Genomic DNA, 25,661 nt, shown 5'->3' with positions numbered 1-25,661 from the left:
AGAAGTGTTGCGCAAGGAGAGAGGCGGGGGTTCTTTCCTTTGTCATTTTTCTGGACTAACGCGAGCGGCGGTTCCTTTCTTGTTTGATGCGCCGAGACAGCGAAGACAGGCGTTGCGGGCTGCGCTGAGCTGCTAAGCATGCGTGACCGCCGCGCGCACCTTTTTATTCGTTTCGTTTCTTTCCTTTTCTGCTTTTCTTTCTTTCCGTGTGTCCAGCTCTGGTCAGGCAGTGTCGGCAGTGTACACACGTTGTGCGAGCACCGCGGCAACTTAGCGCACATGGTAGTCGCGCGCGATTTTCGTTTCCCACCGGTCACAAGAGCGGTGGTAATGGTGCCAAGTCGTTTAGAGCGGCGGCTGCTGCGGCAGCTGCCTGATGTTGCTGCGTTCTGGATGAATGCGCCTCGGTCGCACTTGCCTGCATTCTCACGGCGCAGTCGACGGCAGGACGTGTTTTCTCGCCTCTTGCCGAACCCACACTGTCTGCCCTTGCCCTTCAGTGAGCGCCTGCCGACCTGAGCATGCGCGCGCAACAGCTACTCGCTACTTGGCGATGAGGAGCCGACAGTGCACAGTGAATGGAATGAGAAAGGAGAGAGCTTTTAATGGGATTTGGTGGCTGTACTAGGGTTCTCTGAGGTTCAACATGAAAGTCGTAAGCAGAGAGAGTTAGGCTTGTATAGCTCTCACCCCGCCGCAGTGCCCCAGTAGCGTTCTGTTGGACTTCTGATCTCGACATACTGGGCTCAATCCTAGTAAAGAGCGTCTCTCATAACCTGAGTCGCTTTGGGACGTTAAGCACCACAAACCATTCTAGTAAAGACTTAATCCAATTGCGGGACGCTTAATCCCATTATGGGTTACTTCGCCCAACGCTCTGGTTAGCATTCATGGTTAAGGAAAAGCCTGAAAACGACGACAGAGAGAAGAGGGAATGACGCATCACAGCGCTTGAGATCTGCGACCTTCCGGGATTATCTCTAATTGTTTTTGTGCTGTTTTCATCGGAATCGTCAACTGCCTTTATTTTCACTATTGCGCCCGTCATGTAGTTGTTGTGGCTGTAGGAAGAAGGAAAAGAAAATGCACGGGCCTGCTACTGGCTCTGTAGCTGAGCCACTTCCGCTGCCTGATTTATTTATTTATTTATTTATCTATTTATTTATTTATTTATTTATAGGAAGGGAAAGGCGGGGTAACTGTCTCACTTGTTTTCTGTGGACACCACAACCGCGCTGTAAGGGAAGGGAGGAAGGTGGGAGTGAAAGTGGAAAGAGAGGGAAAGAGGAGCCGTAGTGGAGGGCTACGGAGTAATTTCGACCACCTGGGGATCTTTAACGTGCGCTGACATCGCACAGCACACGACGCCTCTTCGTTTCGCCTCCATCGAAACGCAGCCGCCGAGGTCGGGTTCGAACATTGTTCGAACCGCTGCCTCGAGCAGACAGAAGAAAAATAGAGAAGAAAAAAAAGGAAGAGGAAGAGAAAGATGCGCGCCGCAACAACAGCCATCGTCTACCACCGAAGCGGTGGCGGGTGCAATGACGGCTTACAACAGATAAAAATTCGGGGACAAACTAGCCCCCGCCACAAGCGGCGGTGACCTACCTGCCCCAGCCCTATCAGGGGAGAGGCTGCTACTGCAACTGAGAAGTAGTCAAACGCTCATTGTAGACGTGAAGGCATCGTGCTTGCAGAAACGCTATTGAGAATAAAATGACAACAGAAGACGGCGAAAGAGCCCCGCCGGGGTGGTGCAGTGGTAAGACGCCCGACTACTGTGCCGGAGTACCCGGGTTAGAACCCGACCTCGGCGGCGGCGTTTCGATGAAGGCGAAACGAAGATGCGTCCGTGTGCTGTGCGATGTCAGCGCACGTTAAAGATCCCCAGGTGGTCGAAATTACTCCGCAGCCCTCCACTACGGCTCCTCTTTCTCTCTTTCCACCTTCACTCCCACATTCCTCCCTTCCCTCATGGTGCGGTTCAGGTGTCCGCGGACACAAGTGGACGGATACTGCGCCTTTCCCTTCCTGTGAACCAATTCTTATTATTAAGACGGCGAAAGATCGGGGTCAACGCTGGTGTAATTTAGAAACTCGCTGACGCAATCATCAGCTTACTTGACTTAATGCGGAGGTGGTGGTGGTGAAAAACTTTATTTAGTGGAGCCGCGAAATACTCGTTACAAGGGCTGGGCCGGCTCCTGATCACGGGTGGTGGCCAGCAGGCAGTGCCTGACGGCGACCGCTTCAGTCCAGTCGACCAGTCTCCTTTGTGGAGCCGGTTCTGAGCTGGAGACCGCGATCTCCCAAGCCTCGTTGTCCGTAAGGCGCCATTCGGCCGGTGGTTGAAACTCCGGGCATCTGAACATAATATGTTCGAATGTAGCTCTCGGGGCCTCGCAGAGGGAACATTCGGACTGATGAGTAGAGGGGGAGAAGAGTGCCAGCAGTGCTGGGGAGGGAAAGGTGCGGGCTTGAAGGTGTCTCCATGTTATTTGTTGTGGTTTAGTTAAGGAGGGGTGTGGGGGAGGGTAGTGAAGTCTTTCAGACCGGTAGTGTAGTGTAATGTCGTTGTAGGTGATCAGCCGATCTCTGGCACTGCCTAGGTCCTCGGTATCTGTTGCTCGGTCGACGTATGCTCGAGCAGCAGAATTGGCCGCTTCGTTACCGGGGTTGCCCGAATGGGCTGGTACCCAGACAAGGTCTATTGGTCGGGGTGTTTGAACGTTGGTAGTTAAGATTTTGTGAGAGGCAGCATGTAGCTGGCCTCGGGCGAAATTTTGTATTTCAGTTTTAGAATCGCTGAGGATAAGGGTGGCAGTGGAAGAGACTATCGCGATGGCTATAGCGGATTCTTCCGCTTCTACGGACGTTCGGGTAATGATAGAGGCTGATGTGATGTGTTCGAAGCGGCTGGATACCGCGCATATCGCATAAGCTGAGCGGTGTGGATATTCTGCGGCGTCCACGTAGACCGTGTCGGGTTCGTTCGCATGTGCTCTGTGTAGGGAACGTGCTCTCGCTTTTCGTCTGGCCTGGTTATGAAGGGGATGCATGTTTTTCGGAAGTGGGTGGACAGTGAGGTGATCGCGGACTGTCTTTGGAACTGCATAAGTTTCTACTGGAGGGGGACCTAACGGTCTAAGTTGGAGAAAGGAAAGAATGTGGCGACCAGTTGGGGTAGTGGAGAGCCGTCCTAGTTGGGCGATGCGGTGGGCTTCCACCAGTTCGCTGAGGGTGTTATGAACGCCCATGCCTAACAGTCGATAGGTTGGGGTGCGCTTAGGTAAGCCGAGAGCTGCCTTATAAGCGTGTCTGATGAGAGCATCCACCTTGTCTGTCTCTGTTTTTGTTAGATATAAATACGGAATCGAGTAGAGAATGCGGCTTATAATAAATGCCTGTACTAAGCGTCTGAGGTCATGCTCGCGCATTCCACAGTGCTTGTTGGCTATACGTTTGATTAGGCGGGTGATCTGATGTGTTGTGTTAGTCAGTCTGGAGAGTGTATCCGTGTTAAGGCCGTTGTCTTGTATGAACATACCTAGTATTCGAAGTTTGTGAACTTGTGGTACTGGCTGACCATCTACGGTGATGAGCATAGGGGGTTGGTGGTGTTTCCGCGGGCTTGGGTGGAGTATCAGGAGCTCGGATTTGGTGGAGGAACATGCAAGGCCTATTGAAGCTGCGCATCTTGACACCATGTCTGCCCCCTCCTGAAGAGTTTCTTCCATGCTACCTACATTCCCAGTGGTGGTCCACAGGGTGATATCATCTGCATATAGAGAATGGGAGAGGTTTGGAATCTGTGACAGCTTTTTAGCCATGGGGATGAGTGTGATGTTAAATAAAAAAGGGGAAAGGACTGATCCCTGCGGGGTGCCTCTATTACCGAGGGTAAAAGTGGGGGATTTTAGGGGACCGAACCGAATTTCTGCTGTGCGATCCCGGAGAAAGGCTGAAATGTAAGCATGTGTTCGGTTTCCCACATTCAGAGTGGATAGTGCATCCAATATAGAGGAGTGATAGACATTGTCAAATGCCTTTTGCAAGTCTAGAGCCAGCAATGCTCTTGTGCGTTTGCAGTGTCGGGGATGGAGAATTTCTTCTGATATCTGTAGCATGACATCTTGGGTGCATAGGTGGCTGCGGAAACCCAGCATTGTGTGAGGAAAAAGGTCGCGGGTTTGCATGTGTGTATGTAGCCGATTCAAGACAACGTGTTCAAAAAGTTTACCAAGACATGAAGTTAGCGAAATGGGCCTAAGGTTTGAAAGAGTGAGCGGTTTGCCGGGTTTAGGTATAAAGGTAACCTGAGCGTGCGTCCACTCTGAGGGAAGTGTTCCCTCTTGCCAGTGTTTGTTAAAGAGTTCTGTTATTGCCTGGATGGAGTTTTCTTCGAGGTTTCTAAGTGTTCTGTTCGTGACCTGATCGGCTCCTGGAGCAGACGTAGTGCGGAGTTGGAGCATGGCTGCTCTGACTTCATACTTTGTGATGTCTTCGTCTAGCTCATGGTTTTGGGTTCCAAGGTACTGTGGTAAGGGTGTCTTCGGTGTGGTTGTGAGGTATGTATCTTTTAAGGATTGAATAATGTTGTCGTTGTCCATGTCTATGCCATGGATAAGACGCGTCACATTTTTCTGCTGTACATTCTTGGCGTGATCGGGTTCAAGAAGGCATCGTAGCAACCGCCACGTGTCCTTAAGTCCTAGGTTTCCAGCAAGGCGGTCGCATACTTGACCCCATTGCTGGTGACTGAGCTGTGCCGCGTGCGTCTCCATTTCCCTTATGGGAGCGGAGATGCGTAGCTTCAGGGCGCGATTGTGTTTGTTTTTAAGCCATCGCTTCTGTAAGCTCGAGTAAGCTTCTCACATGTGGAGTAATCGGCTGTCAATCACCTCCGAGGTTTGTGTGCACGGCATTTCCGACGTGGCCATGTTCACGTCCTTGTTGAGGTTAGCCAGCCAATTTGTAAGGTGGTCTATCTGCTTCGGGGCCGCGGTACGAAGATCGCGAAAGCGATCCCAGTTGGTGATTTTGAGTTTCCTCTTTACACGGGGGGTTATGGAGGATAGTGAGAAAGAGGTCTCAATTATATAGTGATCGCTACCAAGAGAGGTTTGCGTGTTTGTCCAATAGCATTGTGTTATGTTTTTCGTGAGTGTAAGATCGGGGGTGGTGTTGTTCTGTACACTGTTGCCGATGCGCGTGTGCTGTTGTGTATCATTGACAAGGGTTATGCCCTCATTTTGGAGAAGTGTCCAGAGTCGGGCGCCTTTACTGCAAGTCGTTTTGTATCCCCATGTGATATGGCGGGCATTAAAGTCTCCTGCCACTATCAATGGTTGGTTAGCGCTGATCTGAAGGGCTTTTTTCATGGCCGCCATTAGAGGAGCAGTTTTCCCTTTCGGGGGGCTGTAGATATTCAGAATGAATAGACTCGTTCCTTTCCGCTCTTTGGGAAGCAGCTCTATCAAATGGAAGTCGATATCTGCAACGTCCATGTTGTGATCAGTTGCTGTGTAGTTGCGGTGAACCAGCGTCGCCACTCTGTACTGAGGACAGTTTGTTGGTGTATGAGGAGTGTAATTGAGCAGTTTTACAGGGGAGTTTGTTTCCTGCAGTGCGATTACCGCTGGTGTTTCATCGGCCGGAAGGGACTGAATGTAGAGCTGCAGATTACTACGCTTGGAACGAAAGCCTCTGCAGTTCCACTGCCACACCTTAATGTCCTGTCGACGTCCTGCCATTTTGGGGCTGAGATTCGGGTGGGATCATTTGAGATACTGTGGTAGAGAGTAGCTTTTCTAGAGCAGTTTGAATCTGGATCTGTTGCTGCTGCATCTGCTGCTCGAGCATCGCTATCCGCGCGTCTACTCCAGCTGCCCATGCGTTCGTGCTGGTGGTCATAGATTCAAATTTTTCCGCAAGCTTCTCTTCGAGTAAAGCTATGGAGGCGACCAGATCAGGCTTTTGGGAGTCGACCACTGTAGGAATGTCTTGGTGAGGTGCCTTCCGTTTGGCGGGTGTATGAGTTTTAGTAGTAGATGCTGTGTTGTTGCATGTGGGAGGAGAAGGCGGAAGTGGGGTGGAATGACCTGGGAGGGGAGTGCAAGAACTTTCCATTCCCTCTGCGGGGGAGAGCCTGTGAATTAGCGTTTGCATTTGCTGAGTGAGCTTTTCAATATGATCATTGAGTTTTTTTATTTGATCATTCTGTTGTTGAATTTGCTTGCCCTGAGTTTCTAGCTTTTCTTTAAGTTGCTTATTTTCTCGGACAAGGGAGGAAGATCGTGGGCCCCAGCTCACCTTATTTTCCGGCGGAGGCTGGTCGGTCAGGGGCGGGAAAGATGGCGAGCGGTTCCTGGCGTTGGTCGAAGCGGCGGACGCGGCGGACCTGGAGCGGACGCGGTTAGTGGAACTCGTCCGGTGCTTGCTTCGGGATTGCCGGGTTGTTTGCTCGGCGTCTGCACCAGCTATCGAGCGTGTCAGTCTCTTGTTGCCCGGTCTGTTGAATCGCTCCGAGCAATCGCGGGAGCCCGTAAAATGGGGGCCGCCGCATAGAATGCACTGGGGTGGACACGTTGGAGGGTCGGTCGGTACATGAGTCTCCCCACATCGTTGGCATAAGTCCTTTTTGGGTGCCGTGCACACGTCGCTGCGATGTCCCGGACGACGGCAGTTGAAGCAGGCTTCTGCTTTGGCGATGAATGGATGGCAGTGGTAGACCGCTCCATAGAAGCGCAGCTGTTTAGGTACTGATTCGGTATTTATGAAGGTGACCAGAATTGATTTGGTGTGGCCGAGTCGGCGTGCATCGGTGATGAGATAGGAGGGGCTTTGGTTGAACGTTTTTAGCTCTGTAAAAATTTCTTCTAGATAGCATTATAAAGGATGCCTCGAATGGCGTTGTCCGGAGGAGCGATATACGTTTTCATTGGGTAGACTTGGTCGATTATCTTTATAGATTCTAGTTGTACATATCTGCGGGCACGGTCTTCGGCTGGCGTGCTGATAGTGAATGAATTGTGCCTGGGGTTGATTCGGATGGCGTCTTGTGTTCGCACTGCGTCTATCGGTAGCTGCAGAGCGCTGGTGACTAGAGACAGTATATAGCCCCCGTTGTGTTTACTTAGGTCGAGGCCTCCACCGGGGCGGAACACGATTTTAAGGTCTCGTGTCGGGAGCTTGGGCAACGGTGGCGGACGCTTTAGAACGGTGGAAGACTTGCCTTGCGTAGGCTGCGTTGGTGTGGCTGTGCCGGCCGGGGGCTGATGAGTCGAGCTCGTGGGGGCTTGCTGGGCAGAGAGGACATCGGGGTGAGCCATACGTCGAGCCTCCATGGCCCGGTCCCATCTTGATGCAGTATCAGTAGCCCCATCTTCAGTGCGCACCATGCCGCTGTTGGTGGGCCGTGAAGTCGGGGGAGTGAAGGGTTAGGCCCTGGCCTAATGTGGCGGTGGCCGGCTCCCAGAGCAATCTCAAAGTTTATCAGCAAATTCGGGAAGACGGACCCGAAGAGAGGGTGGACAGGTGCTTAACACCTTCATGCGTCGATTGCGGCTATTCGAAACATGAACAGTCAAGAATTCCGCACTCACGGTCGAAAATTGGAGGAGCTGATGCGAACACCAAGCGTCCGTGTCAAGCTCCAAGCCAAGACTCTCCTTAATGCGGAGGAACACATGCGCTTAATTTGCTCTTACCACTTGTGTTGTCGGTGCCGGCTATTCAAAGTGATCCAGATGCCCCGATGATTTGTTCAGAGCAGTTTTACAACGAGAGCTCTATTAAGTTAGATTTCGCTAAGGTCATGTGCGGAAATTCGACATTGAAGGCAACAGCTCGGTTTAAGGTATACGTATATAGGCCGCTAAGCGTTGCGTTAACCAGTTACCCACAAACTTTGACCTGTAACCTTGGCCTTTGACCTTCACATGAAAGCTTCACAAGCTTAACCAAGTCAAACAGAGCTATCACATTGTATCTATACAGGTTTACAAGAGTTACACCCAATAAATTATTTTCGCTGTCACTTCTCTTTCAAGCCTATTATATTTCTTACAGCGGTCACGTCACTCAAAGGATTTTTTGCGATTTTCCTTCGCGTCAAAAGCGGTTCATGCACATCAGACCAGAATGAGAACACGTAGCAAGTGGAGCGCTTTGGCATAGGCCTCATTCGTAGTTATATATGAAATAGGAGAGAACTTTACTGCAGTGCATTTATGCGTGACACACCGACAGTGTGGTCCTTGTAATTGACGAATTAGTGAACCGCACATTTTTTAGTGCTCCCTATTACTATCTTCATCCCCCGCCGGGGTGGCGCAGTGGTTACGGCGCTCGACTACTGCTCCCAAGGACGCGGGATCGAATCCTGGCCTCGGCGGCAACCTTTCGATGGAGGCGAAAAGCAAGGCGTCCGTGTGCTGCGCGATGCCAGTGCACGTTAAAGAACCCCAGGTGGTCGAAATCTCCGGAGTCCTCCACTACGGCGTCTCTCATAGTCTGAGTTGCTTTGGGACGTTAAACCCCACTAACCAAACCAACCAACCACGTATCTCAGTATAAACTATCAGTTCGACGGCGGCGTGGACAGATTTATGCCTCGGAGGGGCCTATTACAGGAGGTGGTCGCATTTCAACCATATGTACCATATATCATCTGGACCTTACGTTTCTATATAAATTTGGGTTCAGCATGATTTTCTTGTGTTAAATTCCTCGCTTGAAGGTAGAAGGAGGGAGAGGGGGGGGGGGAGGGGCAGTTTCGGTACTGTTCTCCGTCCCCGTATTAAATCTTTTCCTAAGGTAACGGATGAGTGCAAACAGTAGACGAACCACGGAGAAGAGACAAAGACAGGCGCTAACAACCCTAACAACTACTTTATTCTTCCTGGCAACAACGCATGTATAGACGTCAGGCTACCCTTGTGCAAGCCGACAAGAAACTCACATGTCATCTGGTCCACTTAAACAACGTCGATCGCGAGCACAGAAACTTATATTCGGCTTCGTACAAAGAAAGAGAAGTGTCGCTATAATATAGTCTTCAGTCTTCAGCTTTTTTCTTGATATGCCAACCGCGCGTGTTCATATTTGCTTCTGTCAATAATCGATATCTCAAATATCGCTGCAGATCTGCAAGTAAGGATATGAGACACGAGATGGGGCCTTTGTCATCTTTGTTTTTAACATTTAGCGCAGGCTCCCTGAGTCGCCCGATAATACAGCGGCCAGTCTGCCCGACGTAAGTCTTCCCACAACAAAGTGGGATAGCATATCCCACTCTAATGGCCGCATGAAACATGGGTAGTTAGTTCTATGCCTGACTTGGCAACCACGTCGTCCATCACCACACGTGCGGGAGCAAAGTTTAGATAGCATGTTCGGAGCAGAAAACGCCAGAGGGACAGAATGCCTATTTACTGTTTTCTTGAGATGGTGCGAAGCCTTAGCACCACAGGCCTGAATGCTTCACGTTCAGGAGCAAGCCTCTGACTTGGCGTTCTGGTTTTTAGCTTTTGAATCAGGGCCCCGGCAACAGCTGTTAAGGAAAACCTGCTGCCAAAAGCCGGTTCAGCTTTCAAAACTTGCCCGCACTGTATGCATCACAGTTTTTTAAGAGCGTATTCCATGCATGAAGGCACTATTCCCCTTTTTACGACTTTTTGAACGCGCAAGCTTGAATAAAAGGAGTTTTTTTTTTTTTTTTTTTTTTTTTTTTTTTGCGCGTGGTTGGTATTCCAAACAAGCATGGCGTTCAAAGACCCGGAGCTTAAGGTCCAAGAACTGAAAAACATTCCTGTAGGGTAACTCACGAGTAAAATGTAGATCTTGTCCGTGTTGCTTAAAATCATTTAAAACAAGATTAATCGTATCCTGGTAGGAAGAGTCAGACTTTAAAACCATTAAATAGTCGTCAATGTACCTAAAACGTTTTTGACCTTTCTTGTTTTAAGAGCGTGGTCTAATGTCTGGTCAATACAAGCTAAAAATATAACACAGGTCTGGAGCAACACAATACCTAATGAAAACGTCATTCCGTTGTAAAAACGGCTGGTCATAAAATTGACCTTGAGTTAACATCTCAAAATATTTAAAAAGTTCACCACAGCAAATCCGGCTCCAAATTGCAGTGACACCATTTTCTTCAATGCATGCTTTTACAGGATTCAAAAGTTCACGCTGCGGCAGTGAGTAGAATAAACCTTCGACGTCCCCGAAACATACCCGATCTTCTCATTTTTTCAGCAAAAATTGCACTCCTTCATTAGATTTCTTGGTCCTGAACGGGTCATTCATCACTAGTAATTGCAATTTCTTATGCAAGAATTGGCTTACACAATGCTGCCAACACCCAGGTTCACTGAAAATAGTTAAATTAGGAAAATCATGAACCAACTAGGATCAACCGAAATTTTATTTCAGTTCCTCTCTAGTTCTGTGGGCCCTCATTTTGCGTGCTCAATATTCTTCTTGTCATCAACGCCTTCCTCAGTCATATCATCCATGTCAATTGCCGAGCACGACTGTACGGGTTCTCACTCGCCCCAGCAGATATGTGTACCTTCTTTGGTTCAGTGTCACCGTCATTGGCCCACGTCAAGAGACTAGACTATTTCGCTCGGAGCTTTAGAGACAAGTCAGCCTTCCAAGTCTGGCTAAAACACATTAAAAAAAAAAAAAAAAAAAAAAAACATACCTTTCTCATCACTGTCAATGAATCTGTGTGTTGGCAACACTGTGTAAGCCAATTCTTTCGGAAGAAATTGAAATTACTAGTGATGAATGACCCCTTCAGGACCAAGAAATGTGATGAAGTATTGCAGTTTTTGCTGAAAAATGATCGGGTATATGTTTTATCAATTGACACAGATTTTCTTTTTTTTTTTTTTTTCAGCTTAGTGCCGTAGCGTGAATGAACTATTGAATTTTGACAAAGCATGCATTGAAGAAAATAGTGTCACATGCATTCCCGAATGCTGCCGGACTTGATGTGAGGAACTTTATAAATCTTCTGGAATGTTGCCTTAAGATCCCTTTTACTCTTTTTAATGGTCGTCCGTTTTCACAACGGAATGTCAGCTTCAATGGGTCTTGTGTTGCTCCAGCTCTCTGTGATATCGTTACGTATATACCACTGAAGAGGACGACGGTGTACTAGAGTGAGAGACGACGAAGCTGAAGCACCGGTTAGTGGTTGCCAGAACAATTACGTCTGTCATTACCTGTTGTGGTTTCCTGAACTAGCCTTCTGCCACGTATCAACATAATTGTATTGTATTGACCGGACCTTAATTTATAGGATGTTTTCAGCAAGAAAGGTCAAGAAAGCTTTTAGGTATGGTGGCGACTATTGAGTGGTTTTAAAGTCTGACTCTTCCTACCAGGATTGTTTTAAATGATTTTAAGTAACACGGCTAAGGAATATATTTCAGTGGCTAGTTACCCCACAGGAATGTTTTACAGTTCGTTCAACGCCATGTTTGTTGGGAATACCAACCCCGCGCAGAAAAAGGACTCCTTCTGTTCAAGCCTGCACATTCAAAAATAGTAAAAAGGGGAATAGCGTCCTCATGCAGGAAATCGGCTCTCAGAAATTCGTGTATTTGTAAAATGCAGGCAAATATTGACAATCAGATGCTTCGGCTTCTTACAGCAGGCTTTTCATTCCCGCTCTTAACAGCAGTTGCCGAGGCCCTGATTCAAAAACGAAGATCCTGCAGTTTAGGACGCCAAGTCAGAGGTTGGCGTAGCGTTCAGGCATGTGGTGCTGCCCTACCTTCATAAGGTTTCATACCATCTCAAGAAAATAGCGAACAGGCATTCTGTCCCTCTCATGTTTTCTGCCCCGAACAATCAAGCTTAGCTTTGCTCCCGCACGTGCGATGATGGACAACGTGGTTGCCAAATAAGGCACAGAACTAACCACGTTTCATTTTCTAAGTGATTTTCCAAGTCTGCAGTTCCTTTATCTACTTTAGAGCGAGAGCCTAAATTTTGATATTGACTAGTACCTATCGTCGATCATCAAAAAGAGGTGCGCTCACAAAAACACCAAATTGTTATCAGATCTTAATTTCCACTATGACGCATTAATGTATTCTTCCTTTTCACTAGCAGTAAGCTAAAGGACGGAATGCACCATTAAGTTATACAGTCAGCAGCCCGTTAATCTAAAGCTAAATATTGCGTGACTATAAGGACTATACGTCTTTATTTTTGTCATCTAATATCTTTTGGCCTCTTCATTCTTGAATATTTTACTTTTCAACACTTACTTTATTTAACTGTGATATTACACATTTTTCTTTCTTTTAATCACAAAAATGACTTCTTACAGGTGCGCCACTCTGACATTAAGAATACTGACTTGCTTTGTGGCGACATTGTCTTTCCTTTATTTCTGACTTATGCTCTTGTACCTGAATGCGCTTATTTCTGCACTGCCCATTGTGTCTTATTCCATTTTCTCCATTGCAATGCTCTTTTTTTTTATTTTTTATTCCCGCTATCGGCTCCTGCCTTTCTTCCCTTGAGGAAAAGGCAAGCACTGCAGATTGTGTATACTTCTGGGTGGCAGTTGCTGGAATCATAATTTCGTGCCTTTTCTTTCATCTCCCAGGGCCCACATTCATATTTTCAAATTACATATAGCAATAAACGACGATAAGCTTCGAAAAACATTCTACATCGGTGCCACACTGACAACTCACGCGAACACTCTATGATATGAACGCTTAAAGAAAACGTCGCAGGGAAAGAGATGAACTGAGTATAGCGAGCGTGTAATGAGGGTATTAAAAAGAAGTGGGGTCGGGGACAGAAATATTAGTGTGGTCCAGCTTCAAACATTTATTTTACTTTCCGAACCCATGTACTAGGGAGAAGAGAGGGTACGTACGTTGAAATAACAAAAACCGAGACAAGCATTCAGTATATTCAGCATAACAGCGATGGTAGCTTTAAATACAGTGGCGTCAGCCTACTGGGACGTGGTTTAAGTCTGGAAGATTGTCGCAAAGAAAGAGTTGAACTGTACAGTCTTTGTCAAAAGTTTAGAGCCCAGCGAGTTTGCTCCTGAGCCACACCATGCGGCTCATAAATTCGTAACACATTCCCAACGTTGCTACCCTTTCAAGCGGGAAGAACTTCCACGAATGCTAAAGGAGTGCATGCTACACAAATTAGAACCAGACCTCCTGGAGTGTAAACTTTTGACAAAGAGGGTACATCATTCCGGCAACTATAGGTTTAAATATAGAATGAAATATTTCGTCATAAAGCTTTAGCATCCCAAGATTACAAACGTGTGGTATCTGCGCAAGATTTTTGCCCCACTGAGCAAACGCATTTTGCCTGCCTTCTCGGTATTCGAGTCTCAGGGGTGAAGTCTGCGTTGTGTTGCAGAAATCGGACAAGGACGGTGGAGGCGGCACTCGTCCAACGCGTGAGTTCCGGCTGTTCGTCCGAGCGGCACTAGAGTCGCTTTTTATTCTGTGTTGTTAAGGCACACAAACCGTTCCGCTCCATCTTCCCCGGGCCCATCTCCCCGATGGGAGCCGATTGTGCTCCGCAGCTGGATACAGTGCCGCAATAGAAGCTCGCCACCAGCCGTCACGCTCCGACAGCCGTCGTAATGGGCGCTTCGTGTTTCCCTTGCGGAGCGGCGTTTTCGTGCCGATTCGAGCAGCTTTCCCACACAAACACGTACACGTAGTTTTTGCAGTCTGTATTATCGTGATTCGTGAGCACTACCCCCCTTTCTCACCGCCGAGTTCGGAACCGTGCCGCACTGCATTACCATAACGATGCACTCCTGGGGTTGAGACCTGCATAAAGTGCGCCGCAGTGTCGACACGAGTTAGTGCATCGCCGGGCTCGGCGTACACATGTCGTAAGGCAAAGTGCCGAACTAGGATTGAGCGCGGGGTCTCTTTTGTTCACGAGAAGATGTACGAGCTTTGCACTTTTGTCAACGCCGTTTGACGTGTCCTGAAAAGCGACCGTTTTTTAAGTGCTCCATAATGATATGATCGCACGTGTAAATTATAGGAAAAAAATTACTTTCTTTTAATGTGCCAAAGGGACTCTTGCTTTGTGGGACGCCGCAATGGAGAGCTCGGTTAATTTCGACCATCTATAGTTATTTAACGTCGCGCAGTACACAGGCCTTGCCTTTCGCCTCCATCGAAAAGAGACCGCCGTGGCCGGAACTTAAACCGCGTGCCCTTGGGTTCCTCAGTCGAGCCCCTAAAATAGCATACTGCAGAAAAATCTTGTTCGATCCTCACTGCGGCAAGATGCTTTGGTGATTGCAATTCATAGCCCGTGGTTTTCCAAACACCGCTGTCCCCAACATCGCTGACCGGATTCCCGTGAGAGGCATTCTCCGCGCTTTGTGACATACCTGTCACGCTGGACTTTCGTGTGGTCAGCAACGGGTTCTTCGTCTAACCAATCCATTTGTCATGGCACCCTTACGCTTCCACGAATGATCAACGCTCTGCGGCCGGTCAACCACAGGGCCCTAATTATTATGTACGAATAAGTAGCAGGCATATGCTATATGGCGAATTCAGAGAATTGTAGATGCGATTAGCTGACTCCTGCAGCTGTCACTTTCACAACTACGCATGTATACTTGGTTTCATTCAACAAAACGCTCAAGACAGCCACCATTCTTCAAGCCATAACTGGATAGCGTGGACGACAAAAGGATGGCGGAAATGGCCCGTGGAAATTGGAGATTCCGCGAGAAATGTGCCACGTTTTTTCATCTCTCTGTCCTTCGACTCACGGGGTTCCCTCCTCGTCCGCACTCTTGCGTGAGTGCGTGCGTGCGCACTTGCGTGTGATGGAGGGGGTGAGGGCGTAATAGCGAAAAATAGGGGCCGGATATCGGCGCTGTAATTTTATGCCCGTCCTGGACATCCGGGTGTCCTCACCGGCGCTCTTTTTCCTTCCATACGTCCAGCGTGGAATTTTTGGGTCGGGCCAGTTAGCTCTCCATTGTGTGCACATACCTATATATATGGACACCTCCTCGCACACAACTATACGTGAGACGATCATCTCGCGCCATATATCGCGCCGTATCATCCGTTTCTCCAGCGGTCGCACGCACGGACACAGGCAGTGTCCGAGAAACTCGCAAGGTATCTCACGGGATCTGATTCTCTTCCCCTCCAACGTGAGCTCGAGGAAGTGCGATAGTGTGATATCTCCCGTCTCCCGCGTTCGCGGTGCCGAGGAGGAAAAGCCGGATCCCTTTTATGGCTGATTTCTCTTCTCCGGCATCTCTTCCCATCCTCGCTCGTGATTCTGTGTGAATGGAGTCTGTTCAGCCGATTCATTCCGCGCGTATTGTACGCGTACCGGATGCGCGTAGTGTTTCTGAGTGGTCGGCCGGCGAAAGGCGCGTCTTTGCCGAGGGGTTCGCGCTGCGCGGCATTCCCATGCTTTTGTTTGCAGAGAAGCATACATGGGAATGGCACGAACATATATATATATATATATATATATATATATATATATATATATATATATATATATATATAAATGAAGAGACGCGCATGGAGGACAATGGGGGTAACCTTATACCCTTCCCCTGTCACACAGAGCCCGACCACGTGAGCGTCTGGTCGGTTGCTCGACATGCGTGATGTTCCCACGTCAGCTCAATCGCAGAACTCGTCCGCGTCATTCGATGAATGACGTTCTGTGCACGCCGCAGCGTATATGCCACCAGTGTCGTGACTGGAGGCGGTCGCGCGGTGCAGGTTCTTAGTGTACGCGGCTGACCGGATTCCTTAAAGAATGTTTGGTAGTGTTAGCTGGCTTGAGCATGCATCTTAATAAACTAATGATGCGTTCTTTAGAACTACAACAGAGTCAGGCCCAAGCAAATGAACATGTCTGTCGATATGTTTCCAAACGTATCGGTGATTTTATTTCTATCCGGGCGAGATGTAACCTGTATTCGTATACAAGTGAGATCTGAAGCACGACGCACGAACAGCACGTCTCCATTACCTTCGTGCAGGCCGCAGAAGGCATTCATGCATTAATGCTTCTTCCCGAACACGTGACACGTAGGCATGCAGGTCATCGATGTATAAATCCGATTTTTCGATCGGATTTATACGTCGATGATCTGCATGCCTTCATACGGGCACGGAGCTTGCCGCAAATCTCGACTTTTTTCACGTTTACCGGCTCATCTTCAATACCCTCGTTTAGAGGACCTTCGTGACGGAGTAAATATACTTATGTTTCTGGTGCGGTTTGCCAACCTGTATCCTGGCGCCTCTGAGCGAAAAAAAAAAAAAAGAACAGCTTCTCGTTCTTTTTACACGTATTGATGGTCGGCACTGTAAGCGTCGGTCGCATACAAATTTTGGAGAAGAGTGAGGAATCTTACGCATAGTAGGGCGACATTGCGCCAATCCATGCTCAGTAAAGGTCCGAACGTGAAGTGGCAAAGGCACTACATGTGGCATTTAAAATGAGCCAGTGCGTGATACAGCGCATGCTTGTCCTGGCGCTTTTTTTTTTTTTCTTCTCGTATTCTCAGGTACTAAAGCGCCGACATCCAAGCAGATTTCGAGATGGCCGATTGTGAGCTGGCAAACATCCGAAGATCTGTGGTTGTTTAACCCTAATAAAGTGCCTTCTGTATTTGCAGTTACATCTTAAAAACAGCGGCAAGATTAGCCGCTGTCCGACTCAACACACCCGTCGCTGCTCCTCCGCCCTTCTATGTACATCCAACGAAACAGCACTTGAACGAAATTCAAAGGCGGCTAGTAGGGAAAGTTCGCGAATTCAAATGATATCCCTTTGTTTGATAAACGAAATTCATCAATCAGAGCGCCAGTTTGTTTACACTTGAATCGTATGGTGATCTCCGCAACTCAAATGAACAGAGAGATCTGAGCAAAAACTAATTTATGGGTCGCTTCGTGAGGGGGCAGTTAGGGGTCGGCGATTCGGTGGAGACGAATAGGGCCGTGACGCTCAGCCCTCGTCCGTCATACCTACGAGATATCGCGTGCTATGGGTTATTCGACGTCGTCATCAATTGAGACAGTTAGCTGCCTATGTGTACAACATGATGGCCCTAAGAATAATGAATGGACTGACTTCATGTTGTGTACCCGCTAGTGGAGATCACTGCTGTGCCTTTTGACATCAATATAGTATGCAGCTACATAAGTTACAGCACCAAATAGCAGCTACCACTACTGCATCGCTGTTTCGCAAAATTATTTCCTCTGCGCGAATATTCGCAGTAGCAGCGGATACTCATCTGGTCTATCGATTCTTAATCAATTCGTGCTGGAAGATTTTCTTTTTTTTTGTTTGTTTTTTGCCAACACTATTCGTTATAGAGTAGACAGCAAACTTAATCTATACTTGTATTCGATTCGTCCTTGAAAAGCAGGCACATTGCACACCGCTACAATGCATTTCCTCAACAACTGCATCAGCAGTTTCGCGTATATATTTATAATTTCCTTCTTCGTTATGGGCTCATTTTATGGGCTATTGTGGATAATGGAGCGGCCAGATAGAGTCGGGCCTCGCAGCTGACAGGCTTCCGATCGACGAGTCCTGACACACGTAACGGACGAAAGAGACGAGCGAACGTGCCAAGATACTTGACGCGAGCGAATGTTGGCCCGCCGAAGTTCACTGCCACCGGAGAGCGCTTGGAAAATGAATCATGCGCCAGGGACAAGAGGCTCATGATTCGTGGCGAAGCTCGCTCGGAATGTCTTGCGCGCGTGTCGGAATGAAACGCCTCTTAAACTGTTTGCTTTTGCCCCATCCGACTCTTGTTACTTGAAGCGGTAACAATGGCAATGCTATCGGAGCACATGTGTCGCGAGACATCAACGCTGTGGGGACACGGCTTGCCGTTTCTTCTGTTTAACTTTCTACATTCCACGCTCCCTACCCCCGCCAGCTCACACGCCATCACACTTAAATCGGATTCTTTCCTTTCCTTGTTGCTGTCACGGGACCAGGTCCTGAGGGCATATGGTGATGTCTGAGCGTAGCAATTCTGAAGCGCGGAGTGTATTCGTTGCTCATTAAGTTTTATATAACTCAATTCAAATAAGGTAAAAAAAGGAGCAAGAAGATTTTGACGGTCATTGCAACTGCTATCTTCTAATATCTTAAGAACTCGAGCATGGGGAATACATACATATATATATATATGGGATGGAAGGCTATATATAGGAAGGAAGGCTTCCTTTGTGACATCAAAATTACGATGAGAGTGCCTCACCTTCAACATTTAAGTATGCAGGGCTGGACAGCGCGTGGCTTATGTTACAAACCGTAGTTATGCGCACTGTGTCCCAGCAAGAAGGTTATAAAGATAAAAAGAAATATTTATAACCTCCTGATGCAATTGTCGCTTAGCTAACAGGGCAAATTGAAAACGTCGAGCAAAGACTATAGGGCCTAAAAAGTGAAGCCGCCGGCATGGCCCTTCGCCTATGTGTTACTTTCTCGACACACTGTTTTCTCACAACAATTACAGCCTTCACCTCAGACAAGGTTGTAAACGTCAGGGTTGCACTCTAAACCATTCTTTCTTTCCCTTTTAAATCACGTTTGAACACCGCGCGGATTCCTGCGAGTATCTCGTGCAGCATTTACTGTCAGTTAAGAGATGACTAACGAGCGGCGGCCACCTTTGAGCCTCCGCTGATGTGACGCACCCGGCGGCATAAACACATTCGAGAATTTCCCGCATCCAGAGCCGCGTACAGCGTTTGCGACGCGTAAACAGGGGACCTGCAGACGCAAACGCGGTGCCGCCGCGACGTCTCCGCGGACAATAAATCTTCAGTGGCCTCGATTTAAACTCTTTATTTCTTTTTCTACTTTGAATCGGGTGCTACGTGCGCGGCAGTTTTTCATACACGAAAAAAATGCATTCCTCGGGCAACGAAGAATAATCACGATCTTTATATTGTTAAGAGATCTGCAGCTAACGCGCAACGTACGTTAGCTTACGCTCTGTTGAATTTAAAGGAGCCAATAGTGTACGAGTAGGAGGCAAACGTTGGGGATATTTTTTTGATGTTGTGTTGTTGGTATTGACATTAATTAGTCTTATGATGATTTTAGGGGTAAAGACTATTAAATGCAAAGCGGAAGTAAAAACAACGAGCCCCACCCACCATCGGCGCATTGTTATTCCCTCCGCTTTGCATTTAATATTCTTTATCGCTAAAATCATCATGCGACTAATTCTTTTCAATACCAACAACAAAGCAAAAATATCTCCAACGTTTGCCTTCGACTCGTAGACTGTTGGCTCCTTTAAATTCTATAATAACGAGCCCCTCATGCCCCCTTCAATTGTTTGCTCTCTCTCTGTTGTAACATTAAACCTATAAAAGGTTAAAAAAAAAAAGAATTTACAGCATTGCCCAAAAGTTCCGAGTGACATAAGTGACACGGGCACGAGTGTACTGCATCTTGACAACTATTTCGAGAGCATACAAGTCAACGGACTCACTCTGAATCAGGCCACAGAATAAGGTCTAACGTAAACCTACTTTCGGCTGCATCACCCTTCAGATGCGGCCGCATGCGTGTTACAAACGACTGATGTAAGCGTAAACGATTAGGAAAGGTGAAGTCAAAACGATTTCAATATACCCGCATTAACCTGGCAGTCGGGGTGCTTTTTGTTTTTGCGATTACAGCGCCCTCTCTCAACAACAAAAGTAAACGTTCTACGTATGTCTTTACTTTTACTCAGTAGGGAGCGCTACATTACATCCGCGCATTTTTAAAATATGCGTTTTGAACCGCGACAACTTTTTTGTCTCTCTGTTATAATACGAGTAGTGGAAATCATTTTATGCGCTCTTCCTGATCCTCTTGCGGGTCCATGAAAGCTATCCCACTTCTTACTCCAGAAAAAGCAATGAGCTTGTAAAGAAACTCGGTGACTATTTTGAAAGCAGATTATATCTTCTGTGGACTATTATCAACTGCTCTTGGAAAACAAATGACGTGAACTTATAATAAGGTTCTTAAGCAGCACAAATATAACGTGAAAACCCTCGTGTGGTAGCGATCTTCCCAAGGCATACAAGTGACAACGAAAGAAGGCCGTTTCTCGTCACATTTCTCCCATCAGCCGGCGCCCACTTCAGACCCGAATGGGCTACACGACTACGGTAAGGAGCTCATATTTTGGAAATTAAATCAACATATACAGGTGAAGATGACTCAGTCTAGACACGTTTCTTTCACTAAAAAAAAAAAAAAGAAAAAAAAAAAGGAACGGCTGATGCTACCGCTACCATCTGAGGTCGCGCTATACAATTATAGTTGTGTAGATACGCCCATCTACCCTCCTTCAAACACAGCTGCCTGTTTCTGCTTTCAGAATAAATCATAAGGTCATGTAGCAAACACATTTTCTTTAAATTTCAGTTTTACTTTGCAACACTGAAAAACAGTCGGGCAGTTACCAGATATGATGTGGAGGTATAAAATATATCACTTGTGTCGTGCCCCTCCTTAAGGGTTCCAAGTTCTAACCAGTCGGCGTGGACCAAAGTGAACAGTGCCAGAATACAAGCCTGCTGCACACCCTAGATATCATTCAATAGGAGCCACGTGTTTGTTATGTCCGAAGCCCACTGTCTTGGGTAACACTCCTTTTGTGCAACATAGAAAATCAGTTTTCGAGACATATACTGCAATGGTGACTCAGTCCACCTGGGGCAAGACCCGTCATACTATGATCACTTAGTCTAGTGAGAATGGTGAGCCGCAAGCCCGCAATATAGAATTGAGAAACTCACGAAACCGCGAAAAAAAAAAAAAAAAAGTGAGGCTTGAAAACACGATGAAAAGTACACCACCCAGTCTCCGATCCACTGTGCCTTCAGATGGCGTTCTTACAAATTAATGAATGGCACACAGAAAAGCAGAAGCACGAGAGTGAATAACGATATAAAACACAAAAAAAGTAATAATGTTCAAAGATGTGAAGTAATGCAAAACGACTTGGAGGAGCAACATCCTTCGATAAGCAACGCGGGTGACTCAGCCGCGGCCATGGAATATATCTGTTTTAGGGTTCCCTTAGACGCTTAATTTATGAAGTAAAATGACTAGGAGAATAAGCATAGGGTGAAATGCATTTGACATGCGTTTTCTGCTAAAGAATAGCTGTCTATGCTGCAAAAAGAAAACTCGTAGAAGTTTTCTTGCCAGTACTTTCTTATGGGACAAAAAATTGAAACCTAACGAAACTACTCGTCATTAATTTTACGTCAGTACAACGAGTTAAAGAGAGGACAATGATAGGTGCAATAGTAAGAAACAAGAAGAGACCAGACCGGGTTAGGAAACAAACGGTAGTTAAAGGTAAACTACCTGGAATTCAGATGAATTGGGCGTGTTAACGCTATTAAAGTAGCAGCTTTCCGATTAAATGGAATGGGGACGGGGTATGAATTTCAAAGTGTGGCGGGAGGGGGGGGGGGGGGGGAGGAGTCAACCATTTCTGGGAGTCATCAGCATACACGAAAATCCGCGAGAATTTAAGGGGTGCTTTAAAGAAACAATGCACATACAACGTTTTAGAGGTGCGTGGTCAAACAATCGATTAAAACTTTCTGTAAAGCTTTCCTGCTGCGGTGCAACCAGCTTGATCAGTGACCATGATGAGGGAAAAGGAGATAGATTGTGCTCCAGTATCTTTTTCGGTCATTTTTTGTTGGGTGTCGCCAGCGATGTCACCTCGTAGGGCTCCATGGCGGAAAACAGATGCAGTTAAGCGCCGAACAACGAAGCGGTTTCGTAAGAACTCGGCAGTGCTGAAATTCACCATCAGAATTCGTCGTTTTACCTGTTGTGCTCTGATGAGCAAACGACTATCGATCGAGTTGAGTAAAGGTATTTTTGTTGGAACTCACGAAGCATTTAGGAACTATTTGCCAGCACTGACTCACTCGAAGAAACCAGGTTCTAAGCGCTACTCGTAGGTGCAGGGCGGCCGGCCGTGACGTCATGGTATAGCTCGGCTGCTATATTGGTTGGAGGGGGATCCTTTGATAGCTGGATGCCGCTTTTTTCTTGACCTGTATCCGACTAGAATGGCACATTTCCGCCCGCCCGCAGGTGAGATGTCATTCATTTCGCTCGTCACAGGAGAGGGCCATTTTGAGAAACCCACAAAGCGTTTAGGCAGAGACGATCAAAAAGCTACCGGAAACGCGCTCAGAGGCAATTCGTGATACGTTCTTGAGCCGCTGTTTCTCGCTTAAACCGTGTATCTCACGCGGGGAGTTAATTGCTCGAGATGACTAGGTAATTTATTTCTCGTTCACCGTCTGATCGTAAGGTAGCAAGGGATAAGGGGGGGTTACAGTAAGGAAAATAGGTCCTCGTTTGATATCGTAACTGACGGTAGACCAGTTCTACCGTATCCGACGGTTTTGACGTAGTGGCATGGCTGCAGCGCTTGCGCGATAACCAGCCGTTTACTAGTCAGGTACAGGTCATCACTTGGCCAATGCAAAGGTAGCCGTCCGGCCCAAAACTCTTGCAGGCGCCCACGATAGATGACGGTGCGGTGACGCCTCCGTGGGCGTATATATACGTATCTCGAAAAGGAGATAAGCTGCAATCGAAAATTTGCAATATCAAACTCCCGAGCCAAAAGCATGTAACAGGTGGCTGGATAAACGCCATGTATTTTTTCCGTTGTCAATCCTTTTCTCTAACAAAATTTAGAAAAGTTTTCGTGACGAAATGAAAAGCTCGAGATATTTAATATACTTTGCTTGTTTGATAAAGTCTGATTAAAAGGCCGATTTCGTTTGCTGCTGTGATTGGTAAGAGGAGTAACGCAGACACAGCGCAGTGTTACCTACTGCTGTATATGTTAGGCGTACTCTGCTTTAGTAATACAACTATATTGCGGAAGGGACACCAGCACTGGTGCTGTCGCATTTCAGCTCAGAGAGGGTAAAAAACAAAACAAAAAAGAAACCATGCATAATAGTGTAAATACTATTACCCGTTTATACATCTAGTGTCTGTGTTCTCTATATTTTGGACAGACTTGCACTCGGAAGGATCGTTTAAAAAGATGATGATATCCGAATCACAACGCGAAAGACTGGCAGTTTAGCATACAGAATGTAAGTGGCAAATTGCTAGTTTCTCTTTTAAATGAAGGTGACGCCTCACGTATCAAGCCATTAACGAAGCGTACGGGAAGCCAGAGAAGTTTAAACTTCACGTCTTTCGTTTCAGAATCCACAACCAGCCAGTCTGCATGCAAGGCGAGCTTTTTCTTCGACTGCGACGGCACAGGTTGCCATCCAGACATGCGATATTTGCAATTTTCCCTCGACTGAGCTAATTTCCTCCCAATACACAACGTTCAGCAGGGCTGAAGTCCTGGACAAGGTATAAGGATGCCCGAAGAGGTAGCCATGCAGGAAAATGGAGTCAGCGACTAGCTTACCGGTTGGAAGACGACGCCGTAAGGCACGGTCTGGAATTAGTCGCGGTCACTGAATAAACGTGACAGTAACCAGAGATGTGACTGTCGCATGCTGAAGCGGTTGGCGTTGGAAACCTTCTATGTCAGCTGATCACGCACACAACATGGTTTTTAACCCCGGCCGATCACTTTCCCTTTCACAGCAGTCGCATTGAACACAATCACCACACGCCCCGGAACGAGGGTTGCCAGTGGTTCAGTCACACAGCGGATGAGTCTGTTGACCTGCCGGCAAACTGCGGCATCGTGTCAGGCTTGCTGAAGACGCATTACAGGAACGCATCATGAACGTGTACTCGGCGCGGCTTATGACAATCTTGCGTCGCCGGAGCTGGGTCTTCAAGTGTCATTGCAGCAGCTTTTGATGAGGAAAAAAGTGCTCCTTTCCCGTCCGAGGAACAAACGGAAGGAAGTGTGCCACTAGGTCTCTGGGCTTTGGGCGAGATGTCAAGAACAGTTGCTGGCGAAGAACCACCTCCCGTCCTTGGGAATCGCGCGACTTCCGATGCGAACACCCCAGCCAGCCTCTCGCTGCGCAGCATTTCCTGGGCTAGCACCCTGTTCAAGAGGACAAGTGGCTGGCTGCTGCTGCTAACGAGGCGCTACAAGGATGACCAAGCAGCCGGCAGGCATCGCCGTCGAAGTCGAACGTCGAAACGCAAACTGTCGTCGTTCGCGGTTCACGAGGCTTGGCGATGGCTCAGAGGCACATAACACTACAGCTCGAATTATGTGCAATCATCGTGGAAGCTTCCGAAAAGTTAGTATTAGCAGCGATGAATTTGCGTAGCTTTATCTCTCTAGAGGCGGACACAAATGGGCCTAGTTTTGCTCGGCATGGCAGGCGTCTATACCTGGTCGCCCGAGAGACCAAGACTGAAAATGAAGAGACCAAAAAAGCGCTACAGCGTTCTTTTCTTTTCTTTTTTTTTTTTTTTTTTTGCAGATTATAATGTCATTGTCGCGCATGCTGTGGGCTTGGCGGTAGGTTAATACTTGTCTGCGAAATGCCCCTCATAGTTCTGGGCCAACTTTTATTACTGACGCCGAAGAACGGTATTAGCGTGAGCAAAAATAGTACACTCCACGCGGCGGATGCCGGAGCAACGGACAGTAACACTACGGAAAACTAGAGTCACTGTGAGTGACTCTACGGAAAACTAGTCACTGGAAAATTTTCAGAGTACCGCAAAGGTGCCCGCGGGCGCCATTTTCCTTCCAAACCGCCGGACCCAGCCGCCGTCTGAACGGCGAGTGACGGCATTCGAAGTCTTCTAACATGTTTTTAAAGTAGGAAAACTGAAAAATTTTGGCATGTTTATTCAGACCAGTATCACCAGTGATTATGTGGCCACTAACTTTATTACTTTAGTCCGCAATCGATGGGAAAAGATGAAATGTGTGGGTCAACCGGCGAACACTTCAGGGCGCCTGCTCCTGTAAATCGCCGGCTATTTGGATCAACTCGTGTTGTATGCGTAGTGAAGTGGTGTTACATGTGTTACAACATTATATAGTGATGAAGTGTGAAATAGCATGTCTGCGAAGGTCGCAGGAACGTGTGCGTATATTGTTAAGAATGCCGTCCGCTGGCGCCACTGTGAGACGCAGTAAAGACAGTAAAGACGCGGTAAATTTTTCCAGTGACTCTACGGAAAACTTCATGACAATGCTAACTACAGGCGGCATCTGGGATCACGACAGCTAATGGGAGCCCTTTAATATGTGCAGGCATGTCGCTTGGCTCGATTCAACGTTTCGTGGTTCAGCTCACAAAAGTGCCGAGCAGTGCCGCAGCGGCGGCGATCTGGTGACGCTCTTTTCATTTTGTGTCTTTGTTTGCACGCGCGTTCGCGGCGAGATAGTAATCGGTCGCGACGAAATAGTAATCGTAACACAAATTGTTGTTCGTCACGGATATCGTTCTAAAAATGCGCTTCTGCTACGAGAAGTTGGCCACATGCGCGCGGGCATTTTATCGTATACGCCGGCTCTCATGCCATGCCTCGAACGCGCATGGAAAGGAAGGAGACACAAAATAAAAAGAGAGCCACAAGATCGTGTGCTGAAGCACGAAACATTGAAATGA

At 47.5% G+C, this 25,661-nt stretch overlaps 1 protein-coding gene across 1 annotated transcript in view; it reads right to left on the bottom strand.

The window, feature by feature from the left end:
• The window catches only part of LOC146208277 (uncharacterized), a 419,325-nt gene extending 395,279 nt beyond the window's left edge, over nt 1-24,046 (bottom strand). Inside the window, exon 1 of the mRNA XM_084592449.1 lies at nt 23,534-24,046. The gene's annotated coding sequence lies outside the window, so the exon portion shown is untranslated. The remainder of the gene's footprint in view (nt 1-23,533) is intronic.
• Between the last annotated feature and the right edge of the window lie 1,615 nt (nt 24,047-25,661).

Source organism: Amblyomma maculatum, chromosome 1 (assembly GCF_055883805.1).
Source record: "Amblyomma maculatum isolate TAMU_Amacu chromosome 1, ASM5588380v1, whole genome shotgun sequence".
In the NCBI taxonomy this organism is placed as follows: Eukaryota; Metazoa; Arthropoda; class Arachnida; order Ixodida; family Ixodidae; genus Amblyomma; species Amblyomma maculatum.
The sequence above is the reverse complement of the archived record's forward strand: the minus strand, read 5'-3'. Positions and strand labels throughout refer to the sequence as shown.